General features: G+C 36.0%; 1 long non-coding RNA gene across 3 annotated transcripts in view; it reads left to right on the top strand.

Moving 5' to 3' along the window:
- The window catches only part of LOC137221592 (uncharacterized), a 41,128-nt gene that overhangs the window by 16,853 nt on the left and 9,690 nt on the right, over positions 1–14,585 (top strand). Inside the window, exon 4 of one of the 3 annotated variants that reach the window (XR_010942070.1) lies at positions 12,454–12,738. The exons of the other annotated variants lie outside the window; for them this stretch is intronic. This is a non-coding gene — a long non-coding RNA (uncharacterized lncRNA). Of the gene's footprint in view, positions 1–12,453; positions 12,739–14,585 lie in introns of those variants that run through there. 3 annotated transcript variants of the gene reach the window in all.

The following is a 14,585-nucleotide window of genomic DNA, read 5'->3' as shown; positions in this document are numbered from 1 at the left end:
GGACAGTTATGCTTAGAATTTCAGAGGTACACTCTTGCTTTTCACAATTCCACAACCACGACCTCATAGACTATAAATTTCTCAGGGATTCTACATGTAAACAAAATGTGGATGACTTTTTGTTGTGTTCTAAAGATGATCTAAGTCCTAAGACTGATTCTCTCTACTTACTGTTTTAGCTCAGAAAGGCTATAAGTTTCCCAAAGAGAATTTATAATGTTATCGAAGTTCTTTAGCTAGGACATAATATATCTGGAGGAGATAAACCCTTTCTTTCTGACAGACTATAGGCTGTTCAAAACTTTGCCAGGCCAGTAACAAAGACAATTACGAAGAATGCTAGATGGCACTGACTTTTTCAGAAAGTGGATTCCCAACTCTTCTGAAATAATGACGTCTTTGAATAGCATCTGTTAAAAGCACCTTTAGGAACTAAGTCTTTGGTAAGGAGACCTCTTCTTTTGAAACCTAAACATGAACGGGCCTTTTGTGATTTATAATCAGCTTCCCACTGTGCTTTGTCTAACGACAGTAGTCACAGCAACTAATCTAGTAGAAACATTGACACGTTGTTAGGGGGACCCCCTTTAAATCTGATGTTCCTCCATACTGTAAAATCTTTGATTCTCACTGAAAACACACCACAGTTCTTCGTAAATAAACTTACCTCCTGTGAAATCCTATTACATTTTCTGTTACATATTTCTGATCATTGTTATAATATATACTTTAAATCCTGCTACATTCCTTCTGTTACCGAGTCCAAGCTCGCTCTGCTCGCCGCATGACAGGCCAGTAAATCGGAGACGAGGTGTTGAGGCAAGGAGTACGACTTTATTCGGAAAGCTGGCAGACCAAGAAGGTGGTAGACTAGTGTCTCCGAAAAACCATCTTATCGGGGTTTGGATACCAGTTTCTTTTATAAAACAGAGAAGGGGAGGAGATGAGGAAGTAAAGTAAAAAGGGCATAAGATTTGCAAATATCCCCTGGAATGGCTAGCCTCGGGGAGGGTATGTGTTAATTTCTTCTTTCTTGCAGCCATCCACAGGTGGACAGGGTCAGGATGATTCCCTGAACAAAGGCACTCTGGTTTAACATTCAGGGAGAGGCAGGGTTCCCTGAGGCAGACCATGGTGTACAGACAGTATCCTTGTAGTGATCAAAAGTAACAGGAAGCGAAGGTTAAAGTAAGAGAAACAGATCTGACATGTAGTCAGATTTGGCTCTTCCCTATTACACAAGGACTTGCATTTTGGGTGGCTAGAAAAATTGGCTGACCGAAATAAGAGATCAGTTTATCGTGGGAAATGTGGGTACACCGATCCCTGCCTCGAATAAAGCAATTTAAAGGAAAGGAAGTAATTTGGTAAAAGCATAATTCTTGATTAATAAATTGGGTGTTTTACCTGAAAGTTTCTGTTTTTACTATTATAAATATATCTTGATCCTGATAAATAGTCTTACTTATATTTTTAACTGCCCTAAGACTTAGCTTTAAGAAAAGAATTATGCCACATGTTCAATATATACCTTCTCCTACCACAATCTAGTTGCTGCAGATTTTTGAAACCTCATTCTGGACAAGCATAAATTTGTGCAAATGTACCTACTTTTAACCAGATGTTATTCAATTTGAAAAGCAGTCATATTCTGATATTCAAGTGCACAAAGCAACTTTTAGACTTGGCCAATATTCTTATACCTGAATAACAAATATACATTTGTGTGTCTGTGTATGTGCATATAGCTGTATATGTGTACCCACAAGTATCATTTCCTATTTTTGTAGTATCCTTTTACAACCTAAAACCAACATTACATGCTGTCACTTAATGGTTTCCTAATTATTATTGCTATGTAACATTATTAGTAAACATTGTACATGGAGAGGAGTATTACAGTTAAATCAGCTGAACTACAGTTCAATGCCCTTAACCCAGTAGGTTTTTATTTAGAACATAAGCAGAGTAAAACCTAATGATAGACACAGGAACATGTCATACCTTTGTTTTCTTTTTTTTGAACCTTAAGTTTCGAGGGTTAAGCTAATAACCATACTTCCTTCTTCATGGCCCAGATGTGCAACCCTTCCTCCCATCCTCTCACTTTTTAAAACATTTTAGGTAAGGGAAATATTTTACACGTGTACTCTTATTCTGCAGGGTTTAGAGGGAAGTCTTAGGAGTCAGAGAGACTAGAGTTTGGATCCTGATTCTTTGCCAATGAGCGTGTAATCTTGGGTAAATGATTTGACCTCTCTGAGACTCCATTTTCTCATCTGTAAAATGGGAATAATAATAACCTCCTCGTGGGGTTGTTGTAAGAATTGGATTATGTGCTTAGAGTGCTCAGCACAGCATCTGGTACATGTTAAGTGCTCCTTACATTTTGCTACTGTTATTATATCACCAATGGCATAAGAACTTTTGGTCAAAGAGCTATCCAGGCTAGGAATATCCACTATCAGTATGCTGCATAACTTTAAGCAAGTCACTTTGCCAAAGTGTTACTTTGTTTCTGCAACTAAGACATGGAAATGACATTGCAAATTGTGCCTTCTAAATAAGACTGTGAAAAGTTAAAGCCCTAAATAAATGTTAATACTTTATGCCACCTCATTAAAATCTGTAGTTATGTTTATAATCCTGAAGATAAGTATAATTAATATTTGGTATTAGTAGTGTGCCTTCCACTCAGGCGTTAATAAGACATTTCAAAGATGAGCAAGTGTAGAGCATTGAACCTACCTAAGGTTATGGACTCAGTAAGACAGGAGGAGCAGATATTCTGTAAATGACAGGCAATCAGAAATTTATCTTTTCTGAAGCTTTTCATGTTTATTCCCAAACTGTAAATAACAAGTCCTCAGTGCACCTTACCAGCTGCTCTTTTAGGAAGTGGGTGGTCCTAAGTGGGAGCTGATACAGTGGGCCCCTAGGCCACTTGAATAGCTATGGCCATTCCTCTCCTCTCCTATGCCTAATTCTGACTTAATATTTAGCTCCAAAGGAGGAAATGTTATGCTGTAAAATGATGGAACTCCTGGGCCCCCTAAGGCACTCTGCTCTGACCCTCACATCTCAAGGCACAAGATTCATTATCATTATTGGCTCATTAGCCTGTTTTAATTGAAGGGCTGTATAGAGCAGCGACATGGAGCCTTTGAGTCACACTGCCTGTGTCTGAATCCCAGCTCTCATGCTCACTAGCAGTATAAACTAAACCCCTTAGGGCTTTAGTAGGGTTGACAAAAATAACACCTACCCCAGGCCAGCACCTGGACCATACTAAAGGCTCTATTAACATTGGCAAATTAGTTTTACAGCCAAAACTGTATGCCTAACTGGAATGTTGTTCACCTAAAAGGTAAAATTAGAGGATGAAGTTGGCTTAAATTGAAATAATTTATATGAGCAGTTGCCATCAAGATACCGATGTGAATCACTTCGTAGTGACATAAATAACACCAGTTCTTTTCTCCTCATTGCGAAAATTGCTAAAATTCCAAGTTAATATAGCACAGAGGATGTGTGTGGGCTTTTAAGTCAGTTATGACACTTACTGGGTGTCAGTTACCTTGATTTTCCCATCTGTAAAATGGTTAAAAATAGTACCTTCTTCACAGAGTTGTTGTGAGGTTTAGATGAGAAAATGAAAGTAAAGAGATTAGCATAGTTTTGACAAACAGTAAATACTTAATATGTGATTTATAATAAATGTTCGTGGTGGTTATTGCTGTTTTAAGTAAAATAATAATGCATATAAGCCCCTTCTGATATTCCTAGTTTTAACCATGATTATCACAAATTTAAATGTGTTCAGAAGTGGTGCTTCTCATTGTAGATTTAGACATATAGAAACAATTTGGGAACAATCCTATGTCTGGGCCACAGTAGACACGTATATAAATACTTTTAAATGAATGCCCTCTGAGTACACTGAATGTTTTCCTTTCCTCTATGAACCTCGCATCTCAGTCTTTTTTGCTTTTTTTACCTTACTATTTCAGGTCAGTTTAGGTGAGGGAGATTGTTTATGCCATCACTAAGCCTTGCAGTATCTAATCTAGTCTTGAACTGAATCTGTTAGAAGCAGCTAAAAGAAGCCATAGCCAGTTGGCATTAGCTGAAAAGCATGTATGAAGAGTTTGGAGAAACATTTTTAAAGAGTAATAGGAAAAGAATCAGACAGTATTTCCTTGGATTTAAATGCCTTGCATGTATATTGAAGTTTGGATTACCTTCTCTGTGGACTAACTCTGGCAAAATTTTAGTTACCATTTTCCCTCATCCAGTTTACTCTGCTTAAAGCTCATTACTGTCCTAACAGACTAAAATTATTCTTACCATTAGCTCCAGCAAAACGTCACAAGAAAGGTAAACCTTTACCTCCACTCTTGCTCAAATGCATTCTAATGCAAAATAGTAGTTTTACATTATGAGTTGCCCTCAAATATTCAAAGCACTGCCATTGATCATTTAAATAAACACTTTTTTAAAAATTGTAATAATAAATTAACGAAAACTTTCAGCAAAAATATATTTGCCTATAATTGCCAAGAGGAAGCAGAATTGAGTGTACCTATTCATTGAGTGTACCATTCATTTCAGTAGGTTTATTAAATTCTCTTTCCCTTATCACAGCTCTTAATCCAAACTTTATCTTCATTTGCAAAAATGTTGTTGTGGCAACACTGGGACTCATGGCGCTAGAATGTGGCCAGGTCAGAATACACCAGAATCTGCACCTTCCTGTACGTTCATAGCTCTGTTTATGGCATTTGTCATTTATTGGCTATATGTGATTTTTTTTGATTGTTTGTGTACAAATCGAAGAGATACCTCTTAGAATTCCTGTTGCCTGGGATAATGTCTTGTTGGGAGGAAGGAGGAAAGGAGGGAAGGGGGGAAAGAGGGACAGAAGGAAGGAAGGGGTACAAGTATAGAGCTAGAGTCAGAGAAGTGGGTCTAGGAAAACACTATTGTCATTATGCTCTCCCATCTTCTGTACAACATTCTGTTGGCTGCTCTTTTCTGTCTCTCTCCAATTTCTTGATGATTCTAGCCTTAAAGAGAAGTAATTCCAAGGGCTTTTCTTTGTTGTCATGAATGGATTCAGTAATTTTAATACCCATCAGCAGTAATAATATAGTTAATTAGAAATATTTTTATTATAGGATTTAAAATAATCTACACTGAATAATTCACAGGTCTATTATTTATGGTCTTGTCCATCCTCCTTCTTCAAAGTTTGATTTATGTTTCTGTCAGCCCTGTGATCAGTAAAAGCTTCCGAGATGAAAAAAGAAAAAGAAACCTAACATTGCTTTCCCTCTATACTCTAACTTTCTCTTTTATCTGTAGGAGCTAATAGTATTAGTTTGGAATCACATTTATTTTTTGCCCTAAAGGTATATTAAATAATGTATAACAACACATACAATTGTTTAAATAGCTTTTAGGAGTACTGCTCTTTGATACCAGAAGACACTTGATTGAGTGCATTCTTTATGATTGCAAGATAACACAGCTCATTAACCTGAGGGATAGAATGGCATTTGCTGTATATTTTACTGTTTCAAGAATACAATTTTCCTAAGAGATTATGTTGTCATTGGTCTTCTTAATATTTTAAGGGAAACACATTAATTTAACTTTTAAAATATTGTATTTCCTTCTTTGAATAGATAGTACAGTCACATGATTTAAAATTTAAAAGATACAAAAGGGTATATAGTGAGATGTCTCTCTCCTGCCCTCGTCTCCCAGCCACCCAGTTCCCGGAGGTAACCACTGTGTTTTGGTTTTTTTTTCTTGCGATACACGGGCCTCTCATTGCTGTGGCCTCTCCCGCTGCGGAGCACAGGCTCAGCGGCCACGACTCACGGGCCCAGCTGCTCCGCGGCATGTGGGATCCTCCCGGACTGGGGCACGAACTCGTGTCCCCTGCATTGGCAGGCAGACTCTCAACCACTGCGCCACCAGGGAAGCCCAACCACTGTGTTTTGGGTACTCTTCCAGACATATTGTCGTACTGATTTTTGACACATCTCATTTAACCTAAGCACCTGTTCAGCTCAGCCTCTAAACATCAAGTAGTCGTTTCTCCCTGCTGGCCATTTGCTATAAATTGATTCACAAAATGAAAACATTCAGTTTAATTGAACTCCCACTTGATGAACTTGGTAGAATGTCACAATTGCTGGGGTTAATTTAAAGAATGTTTTAAAGAAAACCAAGTGTTACAGAGTCTAGATGTATCTTTAAAAAAAATTAGTAAACTAGTGTCTTTTCTTGGGTTTGTCTGTCAGTTACACAGATAACTTTCATATTAGAGAATTCTTTGTTGTTGTTGCTATTGAATCTCATCATGTGGGAGGATGTCAAGTTAGGCTTCAAATCCAATACCGAAGTGCCCCTGTTTTATTTCTACCTCTTTCTGCGTGTTTTTAGCAGTAAATTTGTCCTTAGCCTACCTCCTCTATCCTGACAGCATTTGAGTTTTGCACTTTTTTAAAGCTGCCCCACTGGGTTTCTCCATGTTTGCCTCACTTCCCTGTCCTTCTCCTCTCTTCGGTAGACCATCAAAGTTCCAACATGTAAAATCAGTTACAGCATAAAGACTTAATTCTAAAATAGTCAGGTTGGATATACCTATGTTTGGGAACAACATTTCTATATGGAGCTTTCCATTCAATGCAATTTATTGAACTATATCCCCTGCCTTACTATTAATGGGTTATTTGCTTGGATATGGGAATTGGTTCATTAAACAGAAACTTGAGTTAAACAGATATTTAGTGAAATTGGACTTTCCTTGATGACACAAGTCTGTGTTGGGCTCCACTAGAAGAAATTATTTATGAGGTGATTGTGAGGGAAGGTGCATGGTCCCACCCATAAAGGAGTCCTCAATTTGGGGCCCTGGGAAGAGTGTTATAATGAAGCCATAAGGCAAAGTAATCTCCTCAGCGTACATCCTATGAGTTCATGATAAGATGACTTTCTAATGGGGGCTTTGGGGTATTTCTTGGTGTTTTTCCTACTTCCCTAGGATTCAACAAGGCCTTATATTATACAAAACTATATACACACTTTGGGTAAGGTGCCAGCATTTTATTAGTTATGTCCCCATAAATTTATACTAACAGAACATGTACTAACTGATAGGAATAGTGTTTTTATTTTTTCATCATCAAGTACTGTAACTAGGCAACCAGGAATTTGTTTAGAGTCTGCTGTTTGCTTGACACAACAATTCTCCTTGCCCTCAAGGCTTCCACCAACAAGGTTAGAGACTCCTGTGACAATGTCAAGCAGTTCCAGAATTACTGGATCATCTGTGTTAATATCATTTTTCCCAGTGTGCTTCAGGTTGAGTATTTTTCTGCTTAATACTCATTTTAAAAAACGTACAGCTTTAAATGGATTTTACCTGAAATACAGTTTCTTACACGCACAGGCTTGCACATGGTAGGTTGAAAAGAAGCTTACTTGGGCCCAGACTATTTTGAGGTCTAAGTGAGAACTAATTTTAATAAGAATTCAGAATTGTATACAAAACATTGATGTTTTATTTCTGGTATATATGCTCATAAGAATCTTCATCACTAAAGGAAGGAGCAGTGAAAACTCTGAGGTCAGATACTCTTGGTTTATGGCATTCAAAAATTTCAGAATTATGTTTTCTGATATAACATTGTTTGTTACATTATTTATAAGGTAGTTACCTCAGAAGCTAGGATACTGAGAGAGTAATGACAGAATTAATAGACAGCTATTGACTTGTCTAAGGTACTTCCTATATAGGCACAATAATAGAAAAAAAGGGTCTTAGAGTAGGATTTAAGCTCTAAGTGGCTTAGGGTATTTGTCCCTAACGTTAGCATAAATGCAACAGATATTAATATAAATTTTTTTAAAAAGTGAGAGCACTGTCTTTGTATTTCAGTTTAGTGGTATCTTTAGATATTTGAATCCCCCAAATTTGTTCTCGTACAACCTACTGTTGAAAACTAGTAGGAAAATGGCTTTTATTTTATTTCCTTACTCTGATTTCAGATGGTTGTTGTTTAAATAATTATCCTGAAAATTACTTTAGGACTGACAGTTAATGACTCAATGGAACAGTTCCACCTCTGACTCATGGGGAGTCTGGTATAAGTCATTTGACTCATCTGCTTCTCTCATTTAGGAAATGTCACTATAAATGTACCATAAGGTGCTGTGAAATGCTTGAATGCACATATAAAAGGTGGTGGCAAATTACAACATTAGAGAGTCTTATTTTTAAATATAGTTTATAAAACTGGAAACAGAGGTTTTAGTTTTGTTGGAGATCAATTCTGGGATAACTTATTTATGCGGGGAAAAAAAACCCCACCTCCCCTCCAAATGAAATATCTCATTAGAAGTTTTATAGCTTCTGTCATTAGGTTAAATAAAATAAATTGAAAGAAGCAAACATTCAGTACTGGATTTAATGTAAAAGTTTTCCTAATTAAGTTGAAAAATCCACACAATATTCAGAGCCTACCATAAATTAGATTAATTAAATCAGTTGCTTATTACACTTTGGTTAAGTAGAATTAAACCTATCTTAATTTTTTTAAGATTAAAAAATGTCATTCTCCTAATACTCTTACCATTAAGCAAAAAGTACGATGTAATATATAAATGATATGCTTTTATTAGAATAACTGAAAACTTTTCTTTTTACAATAGGCTTCATTTTTTAGAACAGTTTTAGATTTACAGAAAAATTGAGAAGATAGTTTAGAGAGTTACCATATATCTCGTACCTAGTTTCCCCTATTTTCAACATTTTACATTATTATGGTACACGTGCTATAATTAATGAACTGATATTGATACATTATTATTAACTAAAGTCCGTGGTTTACTCAGATTTCTTAGTTGTACCCAATGCCCTGCTTCTGTCTCAGATCCCATTAAGATACCACATTACATTTAGTCATTATGTCCTTAGGCTCCTCTTGGCTGTGACACTTTCTCAGACATTTCCTAATTTTTGATGACTTTGAAAGTTTTGAGGACTACTAGTCAAGTAGTTTGTAAGATGTTCCTCTATTGGGATTTGTCTGATTTTTACTTCATTATTAGACTGGGACTATGCATTTTTGGGAGAACACCGCAGAGGTGAAGGACCATTTTCACCACATCATGTTAAGGCTACATATGTCTACTTGGTTTATCACTGTTGATGTTGACTGGCTGACGTAGTGTTTCTCATTCTTTTTCCCACCTTCCCATACTCTACTCTATGGAAGGAAGACACTATTCACAGACAACACTTTCGGAGTTTCCTTAACTCTGTAAGTCAGGAGTTATGGTCTCTATCCTTCAGGGTAGAGTATCCACAGAAATTATTTCTTAATTCTTTTGAATGGGAGATTAGCCTCTTCTCCCCCATTTATTTATTTATTCAGTCATTTGTTATATTAGTACGTACTCATGGATTTTTACTTTATATGTTGGTTTATAATCCCATGCTACTTTATTTTGTGGCTCAAATTGTTCCAGCTTTTTGCCCTTAGGAGTTCTTTCAACTGGCTCCGTTGCTGCTTTGATACACTACATCATTGTTTTTTGTTTGTTTCTTTTAGCATTTCCTTACTTTCTGGCACTACGAGATGATCTGGTCCTATCTGGGCATAGCTGACAACTTAAAAAAATCATATTCTAATTTCTTGCTAATTAGGAAAATTGACAATTATAATAAATTCTTATTTATCTCTCAGCCAAACTGTCAGAGAATCCAAATAACTATTTTTTCTGCATTTACGATTACAAGAAATAATCATGAGATTAATATGAATTCAATTTTGTTTTCTATAATTTTATAGCCATAATACAGCATTACAATTATAATAGAATTTATAGTGATGATTAAGATAAAAAGATTTAAATGTATTAAGTATAAGTTTAATACTGTTTATTATATTCTAATTTAAAAAAAAATTAACAGTTTAAATGTCATATGTAAAACAGTCATATGTCCAGCCATCACAGATAATTGGAATTTTACCTAAGGAAGCTGAATAATTTGTTTATAACCATGTGGGTAAATCTGAACATTTGTTAGGCTATAAGGCACGTTCATAACATTAGAGTTAGATAACATTAGTTAACATTAGAGTTCTCACAAATGGCAAGATTAATAGATATTAAATGTATTAACACAAGCAAAAGTATATAGCATAGTGCTGACACATTTGCTTGAACCTTAGTATTCAGGCTAAGGCACACCAGAGATAAATATGAAGCCTTATGACACATGCTAGCCTAGACATGTTCTATTTTCTCGAGAATACCTAGCATGACTTCAGAAGGCTGAATGTAGCCTGTAAAAGTCCCTTTGATGTTCAATGTTCAGATATCAGTGATTCCTAGAGGCTGCTGTGTCTCTAGGTGACCCTGAATGAAGCCTGAGAGCAGTTCTTCAGCTGACTCCTCGTAGCAAGAGAGTGTAAGAATCCACCCTTTAAGTTTTACTGACTGATTAAAAAAACATGGCTTATATTGGCTCTGCACTGATCACTCATGTCGATATATGTGCACTGTTAGAGTCACACACTGCTCTGCCTTCTTCTGGGCTGTTCCCTGCAGATGGCCCTCAGAGACTATGGGATTGCAGTGGCTAAAACCAAACTAATGAACAGAATGGTTCTGTTCCTGAAAAAGGCAAGGATTTCCCACCCCCTCAGTTTTTTTGTTGATGGGATAGATAGCAACCCTATATTATACCCCAATTTTTGCTTTCATAAAGAAAGGTATAGTCTTGCAGATTAAAAAGTAACTATTTAAATACAGTAAGCATAAAACTAGTTGACTTTATTATTGTCCTATGTATTACTGTTTTATATTTATTATGTATTTTCTTATATAAAATTCTTCTTATCTTCTACATGTTTTTCACAGTTCAAAGTGTTATGGCCATTACGCAATTTAAACTTCACAATAACCTAGGAAGGAAAGCGGAACGGGTATCTTCTTTCATTTTACATATTAGGAGAGAGGCTCAGAGTGGTAAAGAAATTTAACAGAAAAAAATAATAACTGAATTTTGAAGCCCTGTTTTTTTTGTACCAAATTCAGTGCTCTTTCCATGAACTATACCAGTGTTTCCCACAATGAGGTGCTTTTAGGTAGTACACAGATTAATATTTTTAAAATATTTGAATATATAAAAATATAAATAGCACCTCAAGCTTATGATATCGTGGATATTATTTCAGGGAATTCCCCCAAAAGTAATTTTTAAAAACTAGGTTATATTTTAGAATGAGTAGGAGAACTGTATGCTAGCCTGCATTTGCCTGACCAGATAAGTTGTATGTGTTATATAAACACCACAAACATCTAAAAAGTAAAACATGTTATATAGATGCTGAAGATTTTAAAATACTTTATCTCTCTTGTGGAATTTTTGGCAATTTTAATTATAGGAATAATTAGTATTTCTCTTTATACTTTTATTATAACTAAATCAAATGTCACATGAAAGCATCAACCAGCCACATTTAATGCTCCTAAAAGAAATAAGAGATTGTTTTTCCTCAGGCAAAAGAAATTGATTTCTAATTTGGAAGTAAAAAACTTCAGGCAAGTAGAATTAATGCACATGGATTTTGATTTTCTGAAATGGAGAAGCAATAAGATGTCCTACAAAGTGCATTGGTCTGAGAATTACAAGTGCTGGGGTTCAGTCTTAGTTCTGTGACTTTAGACAAATGATCTTTTAAAGAGAATATTTATACAACAAAGAGGATTAAAGTTTCTTTTTCTAAGAGTCCTTTTAGTTCTGATTCTCTCTGAGTCAAATATTCATCCCAATCAATTTTCTACCCTATTGAGCAGTTAAATATAGTGGATTTGAGGTGACAATCCTATTTGATTTCTAAGGGCCTATTAGAATGGTACTCTCTCTCCATCAAGTCTCCTGTGTAGGCCCCATATCCTTTGGGGATATTTCCTTTGTCTCATGGTTAATAGGGAAGGAGGTATGAAAGATATTTTCCTCCTCTCTCCAGAATCACCTTTACTTTTTTTGGGGGGGGGGGTAGACACCTTTTATTTTACAAAGAAAGGGACAAAGTAAAATAATTTGTTCAATTTACCTATAGTGATGGAATAGAAGGCTGAGGATTAAAACAAAACGTATTGTATCCTACCCGGGTTTCTTTTCTGATTTTTAATATTTTCAGATAGTGAATGGTGGAATATGTCTACCTTTTTTTTAACCACATCATACATACATCAGTTAGAAATAATTTGAAGTGGTTTAAAGGAAATAGACCTTTTAAACATTCAAAACTTAGAACAGGTTAGGATATATTGCTGTAATAAACAACCCCAGGTTCACTTATTGTTTGTGTGACATGTGGTTATTATAATTTAGTTACAGCTCTGCTCCGTATTTTCCTCTTTCAGATACACAGCTTAACATAACCTCCACCATCTAGACATCACCGGTTGCTGAATAAGAGAAAAGAGAGCATGATAAATTATACACTTACTCTTAAAATCTTCAACCTGAATATGACACATATAGTTTCTATTCATTTGTTTCAAGGCAGGTGTCATGCCTTCACCACTTTTTAAAAATGTTTCTCATGTTATCTTTTATAACAATGATCTTGAAAACTACGTGAATATTCAGTTTTATCTCATACATCTCTGTCCAGAATTCCAGTTTATCTTGAACATTTCAAACCAAGATTAACTAAAGATCTGTTTTAATCACAAGGCAAATAAAGATTATAAAGTATTATATATTTTTTATTCATAATTTACTTGTGCTATTGGCACTTCTTTCTATACTCATTTGCTAAGCTATGGTCTCTCATCTCTGTTTGTACTTTCCTATGAACCCTGATTTACCCACCTCAGTGGCTAAGAAGAAACGAAAAATTGCTCCATATTTTTCCCCTTTCTTTTATTTTTTTTTAATTAAAAAGAATTTTAAAAAAAATATTTATTTATTTATTTGGTTGCACCAGGTCTTAGTTGCAGCAGGCGGGCTCCTTAGTTGTGGCATGTGAACTCTTAGTTGCGACATGCATGTGGGATCTAGTTCCCTAATGAGGGAATCAAACCTGGGCCTACTGCATTGGGAACGTGGAGTCTTAACCACTGTACCACCAGGGAAGTCCCATTTTTCCCTTTCTTTTAATGTCACAGCAACAACTCCTCAACTTGCCACACAGCTGTCAGGGCTCATGAGAGCCAGGACTACTGAGCAGACCTGAGTTCCTAAAACACACAGCTCTACTCTTAATCAGACTATACTACCAGTAATGTTCCTGAAGGCACAGGCAGATCCAGATTTTAATAGGGCATGAAAATTATCCATTTCTGGAGGCCCTTTTAAAAAAAATAGACAAAATTAGATTCGTTTCTTAGAAGGGCCCCATGAAAATGAGAAGCACTGAAGCTTAAACTTTGTTAGCTTCAGGGTTAAATCTTCACTGCCAAGGAAATTCATATGTATGTATCTCCAAACAAACACCACTCCAAAAAAAGTGTGTGTGTGTGTGTGTGTGTGTGTGTGTGTGTGTGTGTGTGTAAAACCAAAAACAGCACAGCCATAGGAACACTATTTCAATCTGGGATTTTTATCTCCTTTCTCCAACATCGAATCTAGTGAGTTTAACTGGACCATCTAAATGGTGAAAGTTGGTGAAAGTTGAAACTCAGCTTTCAAAACTCTTGTGTAAAATGAAGTCTGGAGTAATGAAATGTGCTAGAATGAAAAAGCGTAAGACCAGAGAATGTAAATTTGAGCAAGCCTAAATTCTTAACCTAGACATTTTCCTGGGTGGGGATCAGGCCTGTTTCACCTAAACCTCTAAGAAGAGAAGACACCCAGAGAGAGATTACTCCTGTAAGTTCTCTTTACCTTTGAAAGCATCTTCCTTATACAATCTAGAACATCTGTCCTTCTGGGCAAGGGGTCAGCCAGGAGCTCTTCCTGTGTGTCACAGCCATGCGGCAGAGCAAAGAAGGAAGTTGGCTAGGGAGTAAAAGGACATGGGGGGCTGATTGAAGCAAACATACTCTCCTGCCTTTCTCATCTCCAGGCTTTAAAGTAATTCTTCCATTTATCCATTAACACCCATCTGAAATTTAGAAACTATTGGTATTTATTTTATTAAAGTGTTTGGATTGTTTGCTCTGACTGATCAAGATGTTTCATTCATCTGCTATTTATGTAGCATTATTTTTAAAAGATAAAAAACTCACTCTAATTAAGAAAGAGGGTAAAGAAGTTTGCTAAAAAGATACTTATGGACTTAAAACAGCTCTGTCTCTCTCTCATGGGTTATAGTTTCTACTTCCCTCTTTGCTTCTGCTCATTATCTGCCTGGTGGCTAACTTCTGCTTACAGTTTCTGCTCCCTTTCTGCTTTTACCTGATTTGGAGTTGTTACAGTACTATGCTAGGTGCTAGAAATATAGTACTGAGTAGGACAGCCCTGACCCTCATAGGACTCATAGTATGGCAGGGACTAGTAGTGAGAGAGAGACAGAGAGGAGATATGCTATGAAACAAAAACACACGAC

Source organism: Pseudorca crassidens, chromosome 3 (genome assembly GCF_039906515.1).
Source record: "Pseudorca crassidens isolate mPseCra1 chromosome 3, mPseCra1.hap1, whole genome shotgun sequence".
Taxonomy (NCBI): Eukaryota; Metazoa; Chordata; class Mammalia; order Artiodactyla; family Delphinidae; genus Pseudorca; species Pseudorca crassidens.
The sequence above is the reverse complement of the archived record's forward strand: the minus strand, read 5'-3'. Positions and strand labels throughout refer to the sequence as shown.